Source organism: Pinus tabuliformis, chromosome J, assembly GCF_031772625.1.
Source record: "Pinus tabuliformis cultivar Carrire ecotype Pingquan chromosome J, CPIR1, whole genome shotgun sequence".
In the NCBI taxonomy this organism is placed as follows: Eukaryota; Viridiplantae; Streptophyta; class Pinopsida; order Pinales; family Pinaceae; genus Pinus; species Pinus tabuliformis.
In genome coordinates, this window is record NC_142295.1 from 77,605,654 (window position 1) to 77,629,431 (window position 23,778).

The following is a 23,778-nucleotide window of genomic DNA, read 5'->3' on the forward strand; positions in this document are numbered from 1 at the left end:
ACATTTACAGAGTTAAGCAATCATTCCAGAGAATGGCGAACTCGAAATAAAACAATAATATTCATTGGAAAACAAAGAGACTCCATATTCCACGACCCAGTCCAACTAGTAGTCTTTACTACTCTGTTACCAAATAATTACAACTGGGTAATGGTTTATAAAATACAAAAAAGAAACCGAGATAATTTAACTACTGGGACTGCCAAGGCACCTCCCGTTTGAAGGAACTGATTGTTCCTCACAATCCCAACAGGGCAAGCCGAGACAACGGAGTCTGAGATTATGAAAAAACCATGAGTAGCCTCGGAGGCAAACCTCAAGGACCCTGTCCTGGGTAACTTCGGTCAAGATATGGAAATCTGAAAGCCAGTAAAAGGAAAACGAGTTTGTATAAATCTCGTAGCCGCCACAGTCAAAGGGAAAACCCCAAACATCGCACCCAGGAATAAATCGAGCATGAAATTGCTTACCCGCTATGCGGCGAAGAAGGTTGGGTTGCCGAGGGCCCAACGTCTTGCATAATGGAAGATTTCATTACCGTAGCAACCACCTTCAAGCACCAGAGAAATACGAGAACTATTAATACACATATAAAATTAACGGAGAGGCCTGTAAGAAAAGAATATCATAATAGGAAAACTAGGAATTTAACTGTGAAAGAATGCCATCACCTGCGTGGGTTAATCCCGGGAAAACGATCGAGTAACTCCTGCGTAGCGGATGGAACCTCGGTGGAGGAGTGAATGGGAGAAATCCCCTGTGCGCGAAGAGACAAGCTGAACCTGGGAGCGGCGCCAGGTCCAAATGAGCTGAGTGAAGACTCAAACCACTTAAAATGAACCCTAAAACCCTCCGGCAAACCTCCACCCTCGGATCCAGATCGGTTGATCCACACCGTTGAAATGAAGCGGGAACCAAAGGCGCGAGGAATGAGGGTACGGGACCCTGCCTGTTCACATGGTCGAGCAGGAAAGGCAGGCCAGTTGTACTGAGGAGCATTAAACAGTTGTCCTTAAAACTTAATACAGTTCAACAACTCAACGCCGGATTATTACTCCGGTCACAATGTAACATGCCAGCGCACTTATCCGGTTGCCAAATAATATATATCTGATGCATACAAACAAAACTATAATACAAACATTTGATTAGGTTGTCGTTGCTCCGAATATTCCTTAATGATGTTAATAGTCCGAGTAGACTGTATGACCTGGCAGAGTGTGTGCGAATTAAGGATATGGTAAAGTTGAGTATGTAAAGATTAAAAATATTTTTTATTTATTTATATATATATCAAGGGTAGGATTGTGACAGAACTGCATTATAATATTTAAAAACACAAATAGATAAATATAAACTAAATAGATGAATATAAACTAAACAAATAGCAAAGAGGCCTTGGATACATACATAAAATGATCTATATTTACAAGACAATAACACTCATCATACAATAACACTCATCATACAATAAATAGGGCTTTTTGCACAATCACATAGAAATGTAGTATAACTTAAGTGACTTTCAAATTTTAACACTCTTTTTTATCACCCAATTCAAATTTGAATAAATGACAATATTTCTTCAAAGAGAAAATTATTTATTATTATTTATTTCTCTAACATGTATATTTCTAACCTGTATATTTTTAAATGGAAAAAATATTTTTTTTAAATTGAAAAAATATTAGTGACATTAATACATATTTATAAATTATCATGTTAATTTTAGAATCACTTTTTTAAATCTTATATTTCTATTTAGATATTAGAAAATGCAAATGGTTTTTATACAGTAGTATGATATTAAATTACAAATATCATTAAAGGAGAGTAGTTATGATATATTATTTGATTTTAGATTAGATTTTTGTGATCTATATAGTAGATAAATGTCTTTCGGATTAATTACATCATTTAGATTTGGTTGACAACTAATGTGGTTCATCCTCAAGACAAGGTGAAAAAATCATACAATCTTCATGTATAAGTAGCAAGGATGCATCGTAGTTGTTGAAAACTAGTCGTTGGAGATTAGTTAGACAAGTAAATAAAATTTATTTATTTAAAAAGATAGATTTAACTTAGTAACAAATTATTTAATAATCAAATTCGGTTATAAAATATATGTTAGGATTACTAATCATAGTATATATTGTTAAAAAAATTAGTAAGGGGGGTTAAGAATAATTTATTAATAAAAATAGTTTTTATTAAATAATAATAAAGTTATAAAAATTAGTAAGGGGGGTTAAGAATAATTTATTAATAAAAATAGTTTTTATTAAATAATAATAAATCTATAATGAGGGTTCGGAATAAGATATAGATATTAAAAGTAGTAGTTATGTAATATTAAATAATAATTATGTTAAAAAGGTTAACATGTTTAGTTCTAATATCATCTCTATTATAACGAATAAGGTAAATATTTTATTTTTGTTTGATTTTTACTTTTATAATTTTTAATAAATTGTTTTAATTTTTTAATAACATTCACAAAATCTCCCTTCTTTTTTACGATTTCTTCTAATTTGATTTTTTTAATAATTTTGGTATATTTATTCTAACTTAACTTCCCCTTAATATTAATAATTAATAATTTATTATTTTAATGTTCATTATGGTTCACCATTCCTTTAAACCCTCTATATGGCCATATGTGTGATCAATTTAACCAAATATTTTAATATTATTTTAACTTAATTATAGTTAAAATCTAATTATTTGATAACTTAACTCTTTATTATCCGTATAATTCACTTTATTTAACTTCTTCCTCAATAATTATTAATAAATAATATTTTAATTTTCAATAACTTTCACAAAATTTCCCTTACATCCCTTAATGCTGAGATTCTTTATCTATTTATTCATGGTCTAACTGTCTTCATATCAGTAACATAACTTTTTGTCCTTAAAGATGGGTGAGTATCCACCAGAAATGTGGGACAGCTAAATGATACTACATAATATTCCAGTAGCAACTCTCAACGTCAATATACTCTTAGCATCAATGATATAAATTTCTATCTGTGAAGCTGGGTGAAGTGTTCATCGGAAACCTCGAACACCTCATTGATACTACATAGTATTCCAAAAAACTACATACTAAAATAAGTTTTTCTCAAAAAGAGATAGTTATGATTTTAATAAACAATATATTTTTAAACAAATAAGAGTACTATCTTAAAAGCTTTTAATCTAGGTTAAAAAGGGTGGATCAAAAAGTGGAATAAATGTGAGTTATGTTAAAAGCTTTTAATCTAGGTTAAAAATGGTGAATCAAAAAGATGAAATAAATGTGAGTTATGTTAAAAGCTTTTAATCTAGGTTAAAAAGAGTAGATCAAAAAGGTGGAATAAATATGATTGTGAAAATTTTGATTATTTTGAAAAGTCACTTTTACTTACTTTACTAAATTATTGTAATTTGTAAATATTTATTTAGTTGGTATACTGTATTTATTTTATAATTTTCATAAAAAAAAAAATGATTTCAAGTTTATTAAGCATATAGGAAAATCATTTTTTTTAATTATAATTTTTTGGAAAAAAATATATATGTCAAAAAGTTAATTTGTTTTAATACATGTGTACATTAAAATTAAAATAAATTTACATTAATCCCATTCCAAATTAAAAAAAAAAAAAAAAAACAAAAACCAAATCCATAAAATTAATTTTATATCATCAACAACCAACTAAATTTCAAAAGAAATTGAATCTAATTCCAAACATAAAAGGAAAAGAGAGAATGGGTCCTCAAAATAAAATCTATTTTAATTCCAAGTTTGAGAATTGAGAAATTATTCTCAAAATAAAGTCTTAATTCCAAACTTGACCAGAGAACTTTTCCTCAAAATAAAATCAATTTATGATATATGTTTTATTTTTGAAAATGTATTCCTATTATATATAAACTAGTGTTTTTTCCTTCTGGAAAAAAATAAATCGATTTCAATCATAAGATGGTACTATATATTGACCAAAGATATTATATATAGGAAAAAAATAAATCGATTTCAATCATAAGATGATACTATATATTAACCAAAGATATTATATATATACTAAAGATATTATATATACACTAGTGTTTTTTTCATCTAAAAAATCGATTTCAATTATAAAATGATATTATATATAAACCAATGTTTTTTTCTTCTAAAAAAATCTATTTCCATCCTAAAATGACAATAAAAAAATTCTCTTTTGTCCTTTCTTAACCTAGCTCCCTTTTCTAACATAAAGGACACATATTTTTCTAAAATTTTCTACCATAAAGGAGACATATTTTTCTAAAGCTGTTTGAAGTAATGTTCTGAAACTCAACCTTCACCATGTGCCCAGGGAGCATGAATAATTTACTTATCTTTCACTTTCTTTACACGTCCTCCTCATGAATAATTTACTTTTCTTTCCCTTTCTTTACACGTCCTCCTCATATTCCTTCCATAAATTTTCCTTGCTATGTGACACTATCGTTTTCATGAAATTTTAAATCGCTATGACCCACGGGAGCATTTATCTTTCACTTTCTTGACACGACCTCCTCACATTCCTTCCATACATTTTCCTCACAATGTGAGACCATCATTTTTATGATTCGATTGGCAAGTTGGTGCAGTGGCATCTATTGGAGTGTTATGTTTGTTAATGTTTATTATTATTATTTTTAAATAAATTTTAATTTTGATAATGTAAATTTAATCTATCATAAATTTATAATTTGTATGGTCTATCTTACGATTATAAGTTAGTGCAATACTATTTATTAGATTGAGATTTCATTTTGGGATTCAACTGCGTTAAGTAAGTCATTAACGTATGACCATTTCCATGAGAGGTAGTCATAACTGACTAATTTCTCATGATTTTTGAATAGTTCACTTAGCACTCATTGCATGGCGTGATGCTCACAGGGGTGAAGAAGTGGGATTGAAACTAGTGAAGTGAATCACATAGGTTATATTGGGTAAAATATAATATTATAATATTACATTTTACCCCATATTTATTCTCAACTGGTCCATTTCTTATTGTAATTTTTCTTTATATTTGAAGTTTCAAAGTAAACAAATTCATCTATAAAATTAAGTAAAATGTAATATTTTGGCTAGGTGTGGCAGGAAATATTAGGTTAAATGTAATAATATTGCATTTTAATTAGTATTTCCCCCACCCTTGGCCACTTTTTATTGGGTGAGGGTGGTAACAAATATTGTAATATTATATTTTATCCAAGATTTCCCATCGCCCAATTCACTTTTTATTAAAAGTTTTCTTTATATTTGGGGTTCATAAGTAAACTTAACTCCTATGTAAACATTTGATCCTATTATGGTACACATGTAATATTTAACATTTTGACTTGGTAAAAATAAAATAACTAGGTTAGATCCATCTCAATTCTAGATCTATCAAGCGCCGAGAGAGATCAAAATCTCTTGAAATGTAAACATCTTTTAGAGTGAAAAGTGATTTGATCCCTCTCAACACTTGGTAAATCTCGAATTGAAATGAATCTCAGATAGCCATTAATGAAGTATTGATATATAACACTTAATTTTTTTTATAAAATATTAAATAAATAAAATTCTATATAATATCAATGTTGACCCAAAATAAAAAAATAAAATAAAATATTATATATATCTCTAATTTTAATAACTTGAAATTATGATAATATCTAAATAATTTATTTTAATTTTAAAAACAAAATTATAAAACTTTATTAACATTCAACCAATAAAATAAAATTATGAATAATTACTAACAACCAACTTATAAACTTCTACTCCAAAAATTTAATGATTAGTTTGACAGATTGTTCTCTCCATAATATATAACATTCCACAAAACAAATTATAATTACATGGCATTAATAACTTTTACTCAAAAAAATTTAATGATTAGTTTGACATTTGTTGTCTATGTGACATTCCACAAAACAAATTATAACTACATTGCATTAATAGAAGACTTATTGGAACTGCATTATAATATTTAAAAACACAAACAGATGAATATAAACTAAATAGACGAATATAAACCAAATAGACGAATATAAACTAAACAAATAGCAAAGAGGCCTTGGATACATATATAAAATGCTCTATATTTACAAGGCAATAACACTCATCATACAATAAATAGGGCTTTTTGTACAATCACATAGAAATGTAGTATAACTTAAGTGACTTTCAAATTTTAACACCCTCTTTTTTATCACCCAATTCAAATTTCAATAAATGACAATATTTCTCCAAAGAGAAAATTATTTATTATTATTTGTTGCTCTAACATGTATATTTTTAAATAGAAAAAATATTATTTTTAAATTGAAAAAATATTAGTGACATTAACACATATTTATAAATTATCATGCTAATTTTAGAATTACTTTTTTAAATCTTATATTTCTATTTAGATATTAGAAAATGCAGATGGTTTTTATACAGCAGTATGATATTAAAATTACAAATATTATTAAAGGAGAGTAGTTATGATATACTATTTGATTTTAGATCTGAGATTTTTGTGATCTATATAGTAGATAAATGTCTTTCGGATTAATCACATCATTTAGATTTGGTTGACAACTAATGTGGTTCATCCTTAAGACAAGGTGAAAAAATCATACAATCATGTATAAGTAGCAAGGATGCATTGTAGTTGTTGAAAACTAGTCGTTGGAGATTAGTTAGACAAGTAAATAAAATTTATTTATTTAAAAAGATAGATTTAATTTAGTAACAAATTATTTAATAATCAAATTCGGTTATAAAATATATGTTAGCATTACTAATCATAGTATATATTGTTAAAAAAATTAGTAAGGGGGGTTAAGAATAATTTATTAATAAAAATAGTTTTTATTAAATAATAATAAAGTTATAATGGGGTTCAGAATAAGATATAGATATTAAAAGTAGTAGTTATGTAATATTAAATAGTAATTAGGTTAAAAAGATTAACATGTTTAGTTCTAATATCATCTCTATTATAACGAACAAGGTAAATATTTGATTTTTGAATGATTTTTACTTTTATAATTTTTAATAAACTGTTTTAATTTTTTAATAACATTCACAAAATCTCTTTTTTTTACAATTTTTTCTAATTTGAATTTTTTTAATAATTTTGGTATATTTATTCTAACTTAACTTCCCGCTAATATTAATAATTAATAATTAATTATTTTAATATTCATTATGGTTCACCATTCCTTTAAACCCTCTATATGGCGATATGTGTGATCAATTTAACCAAATATTTTAATATTATTTTAATTTAATTATAGTTAAAATCTAATTATTTGATAACTTAACTCTTTATTATCCATATAATTCACTTTATTTATTTTTATTTAACTTCTTCCTCAATAATTATTAATAAATAATATTTTTAATTTTCAATAACTTTCACAAAATTTCCCTTACATCCCTTAATGTTGAGATTCTTTATCTATTTATTCATGGTCTAACAGTGTTCATATCAGTAACATAACTTTTTGTCCTTGAAGATGGGTGAGTATCCACCCGAAATGTGGGACAGCTAAATGATACTACATAATATTCCAGTAGCAACTCTCAACGTCAATATACTCTTAGCATCAGTAGTATAACTTTCTATCTGTGAAGCTGGGTGAAGTGTTCATCGGAAACCTCGAACACCTCATTGATACTACATAGTATTCCAAAAAACTACATACTAAAATAAGTTTTTTTCAAAAAGAGATAGTTATGATTTTAATAAACAATATATTTTTAAACAAATAAGAGTACTATCTTAAAAGCTTTTAATCTAGGTTAAAAAGGGTGGATCAAAAAGTGGAATAAATGTGAGTAATGTTAAAAGCTTTTAATCTAGGTTAAAAATGGTGAATCAAAAAGATGAAATAAATGTGAGTTATGTTAAAAGCTTTTAATCTGGGTTAAAAAGAGTAGATCAAAAAGGTGGAATAAATATGATTGTGAAAACTTTTATTATTTTGAAAAGTCACTTTTACTTACTTTCCTAAATTATTGTAATTTGTAAATATTTATTTAGTTGGTATACTGTATTTATTTTATAATTTTCATAAAAAAATGATTTCAAGTTTATTAAGCATATAGGAAAATCATTTTTTTTTTTAATTATAATTTTTTGGAAAAAAATATATATGTCAAATAGTTAATTTGTTTTAATAATGTGTACATTAAAATTAAAATAAATTTATATTAGTTCCCATTCCAAATTTAAAAAAAAAAAAAAAAAAAAAAAAAAAAAACCAAATCCATATAATTTTATTTATTTATTTATTTTAATTTAAGCTGTGGTTCAGGGTCACTGAGTGGCCGCTACATCCACGGTAAATATTGGGGCAGTTCCACTGGCCGCTACATCCACGGTAAATATTGGGGCAGTTCCACTGGCCGCTACATCCACGGTAAATATCGTGGCAGTTCCACTGGCCGCTACATCCACGGTAAATATCGGGGCAGTTCCACCCGAATATCGGGGCAATTCCACTGGCCGCTACATCCACGGTAAATATCGGGGCAGTTCCACTGGTCGCTACATCCACGGTAAATATCGGGGCAGTTCCACTAGCCGCTACATCCACGGTAAATATCGGGCAGTTCCACTGGCCGCTACATCCACGGTAAATATCGGGGTAGTTCCACCCGAATATCGGGGCAGTTCCACTCGAATATCGGGGCAGTTCCACTAGCTGCTACATCCACGGTAAATATCGGGGCAGTTCCACCCGAATCCACGGTAAATATCGGGGCAGTTCCACTGGCCGCTACATCCACGGTAAATATCGGGGCAGTTCCACTGGTCGCTACATCCACGGTAAATATCGGGGCAGTTCCACTGGTCGCTACATCCACGGTAAAATAGGGCAGTTCCACTGGCCGCTACATCCACGGTAAATATCGGGGCAGTTCCACTGGCCGCTACATCCACGGTAAATATCGGGGTAGTTCCACCCGAATATCGGGGCAGTTCCACTAGCCGCTACATCCACGGTAAATATCGGGGCAGTTCCACTAGCCGCTACATCCACGGTAAATATCGGGGCAGTTCCACCCGAAGGGATCTGCCCGTTGGCCAATCTTAACAGGCCTAACCGCGAGGGCGTCGAGGAGATTTGACCCCGTGACCTCCCAACTGGGAAAGTGCTTAGCAACGGGAACTCGACCATTTGAACTATCCCTTGGGGCTAATAAAATTAATTTTATATCATCAACAACCAACTAAATTTCAAAAGAAATTGAATCTAATTCCAAACTTAAAAGGAGAAGAGAGAATGGGTCCTCAAAATAAAATCTATTTTAATTCCAAGTTTGAGAATTGAGAAATTATTCTCAAAATAAAGTCTTAATTCCAAACTTGACGAGAGAACTTGTCCTCAAAATAAAATCAATTTATGATATATGTTTTATTTTTGAAAATGTATTCCTATTATATATAAACTAGTGTTTTTTCCTTCTGGAAAAAAATAAATCGATTTCAATCATAAGATGGTACTATATATTGACCAAAGATATTATATATGGCAAAAAAATAAATCGATTTCAATCATAAAATGATACTATATATTAACCAAAGATATTATATATACACTAGTGTTTTTTTCATCTAAAAAATCGATTTCAATTATAAAATGATATTATATATAAACCAGTGTTTTTTTCTTCTAAAAAATATATTTCCATCGTAAAATGACAATAAAAAAACTCTCTTTTGTCCTTTCTTAACCTAGCTCCCTTTTCTAACATAAAGGAGACATATTTTTCTAAAATTTTCTACCATAAAGGAGACATATTTTTCTAAAGCTGTTTGAAGTAATGTTCTGAAACTCAACCTTCACCATGTGCCCAGGGAGCATGAATAATTTACTTATCTTTCACTTTCTTTACACGTCCTCCTCATGAATAATTTACTTTTCTTTCCCTTTCTTTACACGTACTCCTCATATTCCTTCCATAAATTTTCCTTGCTATGTGACACTATCGTTTTCATGAAATTTTAAATCGCTATGACCCACGGGAGCATTTATCTTTCACTTTCTTGACACGACCTCCTCACATTCCTTCCATACATTTTCCTCACAATGTGAGACCATCATTTTTATCATTCGATTGGCAAGTTGGTGCAGTGGCATCTATTGGAGTGTTATGTTTGTTAATGTTTATTATTATTATTTTTAAATAAATTTTTATTTTGATAATGTAAATTTAATCTATTATAAATTTATAATTTGAAATTTGTATGGTCTATCTTACAATTATAAGTTAGTGCAATACTATTTGTTAGATTGTTATGTCGGTTAATGTTTATTATTATTATTTTTAAATAAATTTTAATTTTGATTATGTAAATTTAACTTCTTATAAATTTATGATTTGAAATTTGTATGGTCTATCTTATAATTACAAGTTGGTGTAGTGGTATCTATAGGATTGTTATGTCGGATAATGTTTATTATTATTATTTTTAAATAAATTTTAATTTTGATAATGTAAATTTAACTTATTATAAATTTATGATTTGAAATTTGCATTGTTTATCTTATAATTATTCAAAAAGAGACTTGAAAATGAATTAAATGTTGATGGATAAAAATCTTTTTTAAAGTTTTATGATTAGATTTAAAATGAAAGACAAGTGATATGAGTGTTTTTTTTATATATTATTATTGGAAAAAAAAAAAGAATATTTAAGATTATTAGTATTTTTTTTTATTGATACAATTTCAAATGTAGATGTGTATTTATATCAATATGTACAATGATATGTTTTAGATTCATTAAAAGAATAAGCAAGGTCACAAAGTGAAAATTAAATTTAGAGAAAAAGGATAACAACTTTCTTTTCAACCACTCAAACTAAATACTATTGTCTTAAACGTTTTAAGCATTAAAGTTTCCTTAGAAAATATAGTCTATTTGACCATCTAATTCTTAAGTGAAAATAAGATTTATTATTGCTTTTATCTAATCACTATATATATATATATAAAAGAAAAATAATACATTCTTAACTAATAAATTCTTTTCTATTTATATTTCTTTATCCATGAAATATAAATTAATTGATTTGTATGAAATTTAACCCATATTGAATTTTAAATTCAAATTTATTTAAAAAAATATTATAAAATTTAGTAGTTATCTAATTTCAAAATCAAACTTAATGAAAAAAAAATGAGATTAAAATAAAAAATCAATTCTAAAATACTAATATAAGAAAAGTGATATAACTCTAGAGTATGCATTATAATCCAACAAAATTGACATGATTTCAAACTATGTATTATTAAAACAATCATATAATTAAATGATTGATAAATGCAGATAGACATTAAACACTTATTTCATGATAATTTTATATGGTTAAAATAAAAAAAATAAAAATTAAAGAAATTATAATTTATTTAAAATTATTTTTATTAATAATTATAAAAATAATTAATATATGAGTTAAACATATATACATTGAATAAAATATGTAACAAGATTTTAACTATGGAGATTTATTGTTATTTTAAATTTTTTTTTTGTAAATAAGTTTTGTTACAATATCATGGATACATATTATGACTTACTAATACCAAGTGCCCAATAAATCACAATTTATTTTAAATAGAGGTAAAACCTTTCCTAACTCATTTTTAAATAGAGGTAAGACCTTGTAACTCATTTTCTAAACCAACAATTGTCAATCCCTCTCATCAATGTTAATCAAGGAAAACCACCCCACCTGGGATTACTCATTGGTGTTCCTTGATGGGACCACTTTTACTCCTTTTAGATACCTATGAGTCTTGGGTGGTTAACTTATTTCCTTAATTCCAAGAAAAACATCACTTAACGAAACATAAATAATTTTAAGACATATTCCAGAACCTCAGCAACCTGTTTTGCCCAAGGGTTGTTATTAATTGTGAACCTGTATATGTATTTCTGGGCAACGTACACCACAAATCAGAACTGAAATGCTATTCTGGTGGACTGGTATTTTATATATACGATCATTATCATTGACTTCCTTTACCACTAGGTCCTTGTTAGCCGTTATATTGTCGAATTTATCACGACTCCATTGACAGAAAAGTTGGACTCCTCTGGAAACTTCTCGCAGAATGCAGGCCGCAGCTTTCGCATTATAATTAGAGGAATAATTTATGGAGGATTTGGCAGTCGATTTAGCACATGACTGAATTTGGAGGAGCAGCTAGGTTTGAATTGGCTGGAGGTTTTTGTCCAACCATTGAGCAGCGTGGTGAGCAGTGTGGTCAGCAGTATGAGCAGAGCAGAGTAGTGTGAGTAGTGTGGGCAGCAGTGAGAGCAGCGAACAGTGAACAATGAGCAGTGTGAGAGCAGAGAGTTTTTATGCAGCAGAAGTATCGAGCAGTGAGCAAGTAGCAACAAATGCATTCAAACATGACAAAGGAACCAGAAATTTCAGAACATGTGGAGACAAATGATTTAGGACAAGTGAAAATTGCCTCATCCGCCAAAGCTGGGAAGTGGGTTTGGGTCAATGCCAAACAATATCGGGGCATTTTAAAACGAAGAATAGCCCGTCTAAAATGGGAGCAAGCAAGGAAGAAATGGTCTCAAAAGAAAAGTAATCGAGCCCTTCGCAAAAAACACTCAAACAAGTCTCCTCCACAAGCACGTGGCAACAAGAAGTCCAAAGGAAAAGTCATTGATGATTCTGCCTTATATAGTCCCACATCCACACCTCTCACCTGGTCATCTGATCTTTATGTGAAAGAATTGTTAAATGCAAAACAAAGGTTGGAGGTTTTAGAAGCTAAAGGGCATGAAAGAGATCATAAAATTCATATAATAACGGTTGAGAACAATGTGTTAGTAGAAAGCAAAACAATTTTAAAAGAACAAGTGGCATTGCTATAGGAAGCTCTCCTGATAGGGAAGACAGAATGGCAACACATGAAGGCGGATGTGCAAAACATAAAGAAATCTGTAGTGGAAAGTACAGAGGTGGTGAATGTGAAATCATCCTAGGATAAAGGGGAAATGATTGCCCAAATAAACAACCATGAAGAGAACACAAGAGAAGAAACGAAAGGAGATTCCACCAAAGTTTCCAAAACTTGGACTCAAGTTATTAGCAATTATGTTAATAAGGAAGGAGAAACAAATATTCAGGTTGACAACATGCAAGATAGTGAAGGCAAGGAAAGACAAAATAGGGAAGCAAACATAATTATTAAAGGGGTGAAAGATTATGGGAAAAATGAATGTACTCTTGACCTTGCAAGAGACTTCTTGAAAGACAAGTTGTTATGGCAAGGAAAAATATGTCAAGCATGGAGGGTGGATAAGTTTAACGGGGAGAGAGAAAAACCCATAAAATTCATTATGCCTAGCTTGCGTGATAAATATATTATTCTAAGCAAGAAACATCTCTTGAGGGGTTCTCGTTTTTTCCTAGAAGAAGATTTAACTGTAAAACAACAAGAGGAAAGAAGGGAGGAAATTTTAAAGGTTAGGGAAGCAAGAGATGAAAGAAAGAGAGCATGGAATTATAAAGGAAAAGCTATGATAACACAATTTGTACCTCCTTCCATAACAGAGCAACAAGATGGTAATAAAGAAGAGGCAACAAACTCTTCAACGGGAAATCAGAAAGCAAGGTCGGTATGGGAAAACAGGGACAAAGACTCAAATGTGAGTCTTGCATGTCAAAATAAATAGCAATCAAGTCATACACAGGTTTCTTTAAGATTAGTTTGTTGGAACTGCAGAGGTTACCCATGGAGACAAGGACCTGGGTTAACGCCTATTGCGGAAAATAGAGACATAATTTGCCTCATAGAAACACATGAGAATGAAGGGTGCTAGACACCTTTATTTGAAGGATACTGGAAGATGGCAGTGTGGAACAAGGCAGTAGGGAATCGCAAAGGGCACAGGGGTATCATGGTTTTAGTAAGGGAGAAAGAAGGTCGTCTTATTCAGTAAGAAAAAGAAGACTCAAATAAGCAATTCATTTGGTTTAAAATATCAGAAAATGGAAACCACATTAGAATTGCAACATGCTATTTTGCGCCACAGGTTTCAAAAATCTACAAAGGTAGAGGGCTTGACCACAAAGATCCATTTGCAGCTTTAAAAGCGAATATTGCAACATATTCGCAACTAGGTGAAGTCCTTATAGTGGGTGATTTCATGTGATGACCCCGAGAAAAATGTAAATGTGGGAAGTTTACTGTGGTAAGAAACTGATTTGAAAATTGTTGTTCTTTTATTTTCTTAAAAAAAAACTATAATGTATAATGACATTATCCTATTGGCAAAATTAAATATATTGGAAAATATATATATTTTTGAAATGCTAGCAGCCTCTGGGAGGAGGATTTTAAAAAGAAAAGGAATCAGTTATGAAACTGAAGAAACTACCCTTTCACATAGGAAAAGTCCTGGAAAGGGGGAACCCCTAGTCTGTTGGGACAGACAGGAGGAGTTTCCAAAAGAAAAGAAAAGAAAGCAAGAAACTGGTTAAGTCTGGTAAGGACCAGATAACCAAGCACGAAGTGCATGAATCTTGTTGAGGGCTGTAGGCCTGCAAGATAGCTCGGGGGGAGAATCCATAGTGGTGATGGATCTCAAGGTTGGGTGGTTAAGAGCAAGCATGGAATGCAGGTGAACTTCTGGAGTACCTATTCATATATCTGGCGAACCAGGTACGAGTTTACCCCAAAAGATTAGCTAAAAATAAACTGTATTACAGAGTGAATGTACAGTAATCACATTCTAAAGTTCTCTTAGATGTTATAATGTTTAACAAATTTATGACAGAAGAACATTTGTGTTGGAACGACAGAATGGTACGAACAGTAGACACATTCTAAATCTCTCTTAGATGTTAAAATGCTTAACAAATTTATGACAGCAGAACATTCGTGTTAAAAAGACAGAATGATACAGGTTAAGTAAACGCATAGAGATTATCTGTCATAACACGCAGAAGTATATAAAAGCACAGAGCTACCAATACGGTTCAGAGAAACCAATAAAATTTCATTTAGAACGGTACATCATAGTGATTATCTAAATGGCTTAGCGCCCAGAAAGAAAGAAAGAAGCGACTTGAGAAATACATTGGTACCATGAACTAACAAACTTTGAACAGAAAACTAATTCCAATCAAAACTTGAGCAAGGGCGTAAATAATGATTACGATAAGCAAACATACAACGAAACCCTGAGTCGAGGGTTAGTGTAACAGAATTGCATGAGGACCCGTGTATCACAGAGCCAGAATTAACTGGCTAAGGTACACGATGAAACTGTTAACAATCAACATAATAACTGAATGATGATAACGATAGACCATACCAGAGCGGGCGCATCCAGCCGTTGGTACACGGCCGCATACCTTGTTGTAGGTGTAATCATACAACGACAAGCAATAACATATGCATATACTGTGATGGGAAAACCCTAAATATGATTTAGTCCAACCCTGTAACTATTGAAAGTAACAATCAATATCACTGCACAATCGAGAATAATGGCGCATTGAAAAAATGAAACCACCCATTATTTGGAATGGACTCTACTGAGTATGGAAAACGAAATAATATCTTCATATCATTCAGGAGAAAAGCATAATAAATGGAACTGTAAGACTATTTCTCAATGGCATGCTGTAACCATTAGGACATTAACCAGACAGTATGCTGTAAATATTCCGGAAGGCTGATAAGGAAATAATACAGTTCTTTAATAAGCAAAGACGAAAGTCTGAAGTGCAAATCATAGACATTTATATAAACATTGGAAAACAAAGGGGTGAGCGCTCAATCACCCAGAATTAAACGCGGATCAGTCAGGCCGACTCAGAGGCCGAGAAACCACCACTGTTCAAAGTATATATATATATATATATATACACCGGGCATAAGTGCCGGAAACACAATAAACAAGTGCCCTTGATTAACTAAAGTGCTGCACAAATCCAAGTATGGAATAGACGGCCGCGAATCATAACTCAGCAGAATGGGTCGAACGCAAAACCCTGAAGACAAGCGAAACAAGCGCCATGAGGGACTCCTCTGGCGAATTTCCATCCAACACTCAAGAATTAAGAGGAACAGCAGGAATAGAGCATGTGATTTACCATGCGGAGCGAACCCAGGTCTCGCACCCAGCTAAGGGACGATGACTTACCTGAAAGATTCAATGGGTGGTGGCTCGCTCATCCCACAAGCCGTGGAAAGGCTGTAGCAATAATCCGCCTGCACACCAAGAGATAAGCCATGAGTTAATATGGGTTCTCAGCAATAGTAATACAATCAAAACCCTGAATCGAAATAAAATGCATAGCTTATATTGAACGGCAGAGCAAAACAGGAATTCGTAGTTAAGCGACAAATAGAGCAAATACCTGAGCAACTGTGGCTGTAGTAACCTTAACATTCCGGTGCAGAGGAGGAACCGGCTTAGTGGTGGAAGAAATTGATCACGGGTTGAGCAAACAGAGAGCGCCGCGAGACCGCCTCGCATACCAAATGAACCAGAGGTGTGACCCGAAGGGCTATGAAAACCCCAAACCCTTGAGCGCATATGAACCCTCGGATGTGGACAGCGAATCTCCACCGTTGAAAAGAGCGGGAGCCCAGGGTGGGAAGACCAAAAGCGTAAAACCCAAGGAGTCACATGGCCACGCAGGTGAGCCAGGCCACCTGGCAAAGAGCTGGTAAGAACAATTAATTCTGTCAACCACCTGGCGCCGGAAAGGGATGCGGCTAACACTTTCCGACCGTCGACCAACACATGGCGAGCATTAAACTTTAACATTAAATATCATAATCAAGGTTCAACCACATATCGTAAACCAGCTATAGAGTTATACCATCGTGCGGAAAGATTGAAACGCATAGCCGTGGTCATGAACATGTTTAGTTAGGGGGGGTGAACCCGTATGGTTTAAATAATAATTTTTATTTATTTATTTATTTAATATATAAATTTATGTTGGGAACATGACAATGTGGTATCAGAGCTAAGTTTCAATACTGTGGCCTCTGGAGCAGTATGATTCAGTTGTATGGATGATTATTCCATATACGTATAAGAGAGAATTAATTCAACTAACTATCTTTCTTGTCCTATTAATTAGGGGTGTAATACAGAAAACAGTAATCAGCTAAAAGTCAACAACAGAAAACAGAGGAAATGCAGGGAGCTGGCAGCGTTCCTCGGGAAAACCCAGAGCTGTGGGTACAGCTTGGTGAGGAGACACGCAGTACAAACCTTGCGAGCAGGAAAGAATTCTGAAGAGTTTGTCGGACAGACAAAACCCACCGTTAGCTAATCCCAGTGCAGAACAACAGAGGGTAACAGAAGAAAGAAATTATCAAACTGCACCTGAAAATTCAGAGGAAAAGGAGGACCATTATGATAATGTACTGGAACAACAGACCTCAAAACGACAGAAGATGGAGTTGCAGGGAGAATTTCGAAAAATTAAACCTCCACATTTCAACGGGGAACAGGAAGAAGCGGCTGAAGCATGGTTAATTAACATGAACAAGTATTTCCAGCTGTATGAGTATGATCATAATTTGAAGGCACGGCTGGCCATCTTCTAGCTACAGGGCAAAGCAACCCTGTGGTGGGAAGAAATTAAGATTGTTAAAGGAGTAAGCGAGCAGATCATAACATGGGAAAAGTTTCAGAAATACTTCAAGGAGAGATATCTGACCGAGCGTTTCTATGATGAAAAAGCACGAGAATTTCATGATTTACGGTTAGGACAGCAGTCTATGGACGAGTTTATTAACCGCTTCACTTCCCTGCTTCGCTATGTGTCGTATATTAAGGAGGAGAAGGCCAAGGTGCAGAGATTTGTGAGCAGCTTACCTTTATATATAAGAGAACGAATTGAGTTTGACAATCCTAGAACAATGGATGAAGCTATCCGTAAAGTGAGAATCTGTTACCAGCAAAATAAATAGAAAGGAGACATTTCAAATAAAAGATGGAATGAAAGAAGGGGTAACAGAACTGCTGGGAATAGCAAAGGAAGTCGCGGTAACGGTAGTAAGGGTCCTGGCAAAGGACAGAATAGCAGAAATGTAGCAAAAAGTACCTTCCGGGCTAAGCCAACCAGTGAGACCAGAGTAAGCGAACAGCCTGCCAGGCCGGACATTGAAGGTATGGCCAGACCTCCAGTCCAATGTTGGGGCTGTGGAGGACCGCACTATGTTAAGAACTGCCCGCAGCGGAAAGGTGTGGACCAGATATCTCAGATTCACGAAGCATCGACCGTTGGGGAGGTGGCACGTAGCGTACCCAGAATTAACGCAGCCCTAGATGATCGTCAAGCGGAATACCAGCCGACTATGGTGGAATTTGAAGGTAAAATTTCAAATTTTTCTATAACTGTTCTTATTGATCCAGGAGCTACTTTAAGTTATGTTAGCCCAAAGATAGTAGAACAGTGTAAGCTACAATCTGAAAAATTCAGAAATCCATGGCTGGTACAGTTAGCTACGGAAGCCAAGAGACGAGTCTTGGCAAAAATTAATAACTGCTCTTTAACCGTAGCAGGACAGCCAATAACAGTGGATCTGAATGTACTTCCCTTGGGCTCATATGACATCCTGATTGGGATGGATTGGCTGGAAAAACACTGGTCATTAGTAAACTGTAAGACCAAAACCATCTACTACAAAGATGACTTTGGAAAGCATCAGGAATTGCAGGGAATCAAGCACCCCGTGCAGATCCGACCCATTACGGCATCCCAGCTAGCTAGATGCCTCAAAAAGAAATGTCAAATTTACGCTATTCAGGTCGGCTATGCAAACCAGAAAGACAAAACATCTGCACTGGACAATATTCCAGTGGTACAGGAATTTGCGGATGTTTTTCCAGAAGAGATACCGGGGCTGCCCCCTAAAAGGGATATAGATTTTACTATAGAACTAACACCAGGGGCAGCACCAGTGTCACGGGCACCTTACCGAATGAGCGTACCAGAATTAACCGAATTAAAAATGCAACTGCAAGAGCTGTTAGATAAGAATTACATTCGCCCCAGCGTATCACCATGGGGAGCTCTAGTGTTATTTGTCAAGAAGAAAGATGGAACTCTCCGGATGTGCATAGATTATCGTCAGCTGAATAAGCTCACGATCAAAAATAAATATCCTTTGCCTCGGATTGATGAACTTTTTGATCAAGTGAAGGGGGCGAAAGTGTTTTCTAAGATCGATTTGCGATCTGGTTATCATCAGATTAGGATTAAAGAAGAAGACATTGCTAAAACAGCTTTCAGAACGCGCTACGGGCACTACGAGTTTGTAGTGCTACCTTTTGGTTTGACCAATGCACCTGCCACCTTTATGTGTTTAATGAACAGCGTGTTTCACAGGTTTTTGGATAAATTCGTGCTGATATTTATCGATGATATTTTGGTATATTCTCGTTCCAGGGAGGAACACGAGGAACACCTTAGAGCAGTGCTGCAAACTCTCCGGGAACATCAGCTATACGCTAAGTTTAGTAAGTGTGACTTCTTCAAGGAAGAAATCCAATATTTAGGCCATGTAATTACCAAAGAAGGGATTGCAGTGGACCCTGAGAAGATAAAGACTATAATGGAATGGCTCGTACCCAAGGATGTAGCTGATATCAGGTCTTTTATGGGGCTAGCTGGCTATTATAGAAGATTTGTGGAGGGTTTCTCGAGGATAGCATACCCTATCACCTCCTTACAGAAAAAAGGGAAGGTATTTAGGTGGACATCAGAGTGTCAGCAGAGCTTTGAACAATTGAAACATTTACTTACCACCGCACCCATTTTGAGTATAGCTGATCCTCATAAGGATTACATGGTATGTACTGACGCAAGTAAGGAGGGTGTGGGAGGAGTATTGATGCAGGAAGGGAAAGTAATTGCGTATGAATCAAGAAAACTAAAGGATCATGAGCAGAAATACTCTGCTTATGACTTAGAGTTGACAGCTGTTATACATGCGCTGAAAATGTGGCGACATTATCTCTTGGGGAGAAGATTTCTGTTATTAACGGATCATCACAGCTTGACAAATTACTTCAGCCAACCTACCTTGAATACAAGGCAAGCTCGTTGGGCAGATTTCCTAAGTGGATTTGATTTCGAAATTAAACACTTAAAAGGTAAGGAGAACCGGGTGGCTGATGCGTTAAGTCGAAAGGTACAGTGCTTGTGTGAACTTTCGATCAGCAAGTGGCGGAATTCCTTGTTTGAGCAAATAAAAACAGCAGCAGATCAAGATGCTGAATACCAGCAAATAAAACAGCAGGTACAACAACCGTTTAATGGAAAAACACAGCAAGGATATACATTAGATGGTGCCAGAATGCTGTATTTTAATAAAAGGCTGTACGTACCTGACCAGAATGGCCTTAGGAATCTGATTTTGGACGAATTTCACATCAGCCACTACACCGGACACCCAGGATACCAAAAGATGGTCACTGCACTTAGGAAAGAATATTATTGGCCAGGAATGAAGAAGAATGTAGCCGAGTATTTGGCGCGGTGCTTGGAGTGCCAGCAGATTAAAGCAGAGCATTTGCATCCGGCCGGGCTGCTACAACCTTTACCTATTCCAGAGTGGAAATGGGAAACTATTTCCATGGATTTTATAACTGGATTGCCACGGACAAAGAAAAACAATGATTCCATTATGGTGGTGGTTGATAAGTTGAGTAAGGCAGCACACTTCATACCTGTGCAGTCCACTTATAAGGCTGTACAAATTGCTCACCTTTTTATGCAGAACGTGTTTAGACTGCATGGACTGCCGAAAATAATCATATCAGATCGTGATGTAAAGTTCACATCCACTTTTTGGAGAACGTTGTTTGCTGAGTTAGGAACACAGCTGAACTTTAGCACGGCTTATCATCCGCAGACCGATGGTCAAACCGAACGAGTGAACCAGGTACTGGAAGATATGCTGAGAGCATGTGTAATGCTGAAACCAAACCAATGGGAGGAGTATTTACACCTGGTTGAATTCGCATATAATAATGGATATCATACGTCGACACAGCTAAGTCCCTTTGAGGTCTTGTATGGGCGGAAATGCTGCACACCCTCAAGTTGGGGTGGACCTGAGGATAAACTAAGTTTGGGTCCAGAAATGCTTAAGGAAATGGAAGACATGGTGAAAAGAGTGCGTGCCAATTTAAAGGTTGCACGGGATAGACAAAAAAGTTTTGCAGACCGAAGGAGAAGGTTCAAAGAATATCAGGTTGGTGACCATGTGTTTGTGAGGATCCAAGCCAGAAGGAGCACACTGCAATGGAGTAGGTGTGCCAAACTGGCTCCTCGGTATTTTGGGCCTTTTCAGATCTTGGAAAGAGTGGGGCCGGTGGCGTACCAACTCGCCCTGCCAAGTCATATTAGGATTCACAATGTTTTCCACGTTTCTGTTCTAAAAAAATATGTGTACGACCCTAAACATGTGATCAAGTGGCAAGATGTTTGGGTAAGAATTAATCTGGTTGTTTTAGTTAAGCGGTTATGCTTGACAGAAAGTGACTGAAAGTGTTGTTGTTTGCAGGTCAAGTTGGAAGGCGAGGTTCTGGTCGAACCACAGAGCATCCTCGACCGGAGAGAAGTGCGGCTGCGGAAGCGAGTTATTACCCAAGTTAAAGTGTTGTGGCAGCACTATGGGCCTGATGAGGCCACTTGGGAGGACGAGGAACTCATTAGAAAAGTTTATCCGGACTTATTTAAGGGAAATAGACATCGGGACGATGTCCAATCACAGGAGGGGGAGATGTGATGACCCCGAGAAAAATGTAAATGTGGGAAGTTTACTGTGGTAAGAAACTGATTTGAAAATTCCTGTTCTTTTATTTCTTAAAAAAAACTATAATGTATAATGACATTATCCTATTGGCAAAATTAAATATATTGGAAAATATATATATTTTTGAAATGCTGGCAGCCTCTGGGAGGAGGATTTTAAAAAGAAAAGGAATCAGTTATGAAACTGAAGAAACTACCCTTTCACACAGGAAAAGTCCTGGAAAGGGGGAACCCCTGGTCTGTTGGGACAGACAGGAGGAGTTTCCAAAAGAAAAGAAAAGAAAACAAGAAACTGGTTAAGTCTGGTAAGGACCAGATAACCAAGCACGAAGTGCATGAATCTTGTTGAGGGCTGTAGGCCTGCAAGATAGCTCGGGGGGAGAATCCATAGTGGTGATGGATCTCAAGGTTGGGTGGTTAAGAGCAAGCATGGAATGCAGGTGAACTTCTGGAGTACCTATTCATATATCTGGCAAACCAGGTACGAGTTTACCCCAAAAGATTAGCTAAAAATAAACTGTATTACAGAGTGAATGTACAGTAATCACATTCTAAAGTTCTCTTAGATGTTATAATGTTTAACAAATTTATGACAGAAGAACATTTGTGTTGGAACGACAGAATGGTACGAACAGTAGACACATTCTAAATCTCTCTTAGATGTTAAAATGCTTAACAAATTTATGACAGCAGAACATTCGTGTTAAAAAGACAGAATGATACAGGTTAAGTAAACGCATAGAGATTATCTGTCATAACACGCAGAAGTATATAAAAGCACAGAGCTACCAATACGGTTCAGAGAAACCAATAAAATTTCATTTAGAACAGTACATCATAGTGATTATCTAAATGGCTTAGCGCCCAGAAAGAAAGAAAGAAGCGACTTGAGAAATACGTTGGTACCATGAACTAACAAACTTTGAACAGAAAACTAATTCCAATCAAAACTCGAGCAAGGGCGTAAATAATGATTACGATAAGCAAACATACAACGAAACCCTAAGTCGAGGGTTAGTGTAACAGAATTGCATGAGGACCCGTGTATCACAGAGCCAGAATTAACCGGCTAAGGTACACGATGAAACTGTTAACAATCAACATAATAACTGAATGATGATAACGATAGACCATACCAGAGCGGGCGCATCCAGCCGTTGGTACACGGCCGCATACCTTGCTGTAGGTGTAATCATACAACGACAAGCAATAACATATGCATATACTGTGATGGGAAAACCCTAAATATGATTTAGTCCAACCCTGTAACTATTGAAAGCAACAATCAATATCACTGCACAAACGAGAATAATGGCACATTGAAAAAATGAAACCACCCATTATTTGGAATGGACTCTACTGAGTATGGAAAACGAAATAATATCTTCATATCATTCAGGAGAAAAGCATAATAAATGGAACTGTAAGACTATTTCTCAATGGCATGCTGTAACCATTAGGACATTAACCAGACAGTATGCTGTAAATATTCCGGAAGGCCGATAAGGAAATAATACAGTTCTTTAATAAGCAAAGACGAAAGTCTGAAGTGAAAATCATAGACATTTATATAAACATTGGAAAACAAAGGGGTGAGCGCTCAATCGCCTAGAATTAAACGCGGATCAGTCAGGCCGACTCAGAGGCCGAGAAACCACCACTGTTCAAAGTATATATATATATATATAAATACACCGGGCATAAGTGCCGGAAACACAATAAACAAGTGCCCTTGATTAACTAAAGTGCTGCAAAAATCCAAGTATGGAATAGACGGTCGCGAATCATAACTCAGCAGAATGGGTCGAACGCAAAACCCTGAAGACAAGCGAAACAAGCGCCATGAGGGACTCCTCTGGCGAATTTCCATCCAACACTCAAGAATTAAGAGGAACGGCAGGAACAGAGCATGTGATTTACCATGCGGAGCGAA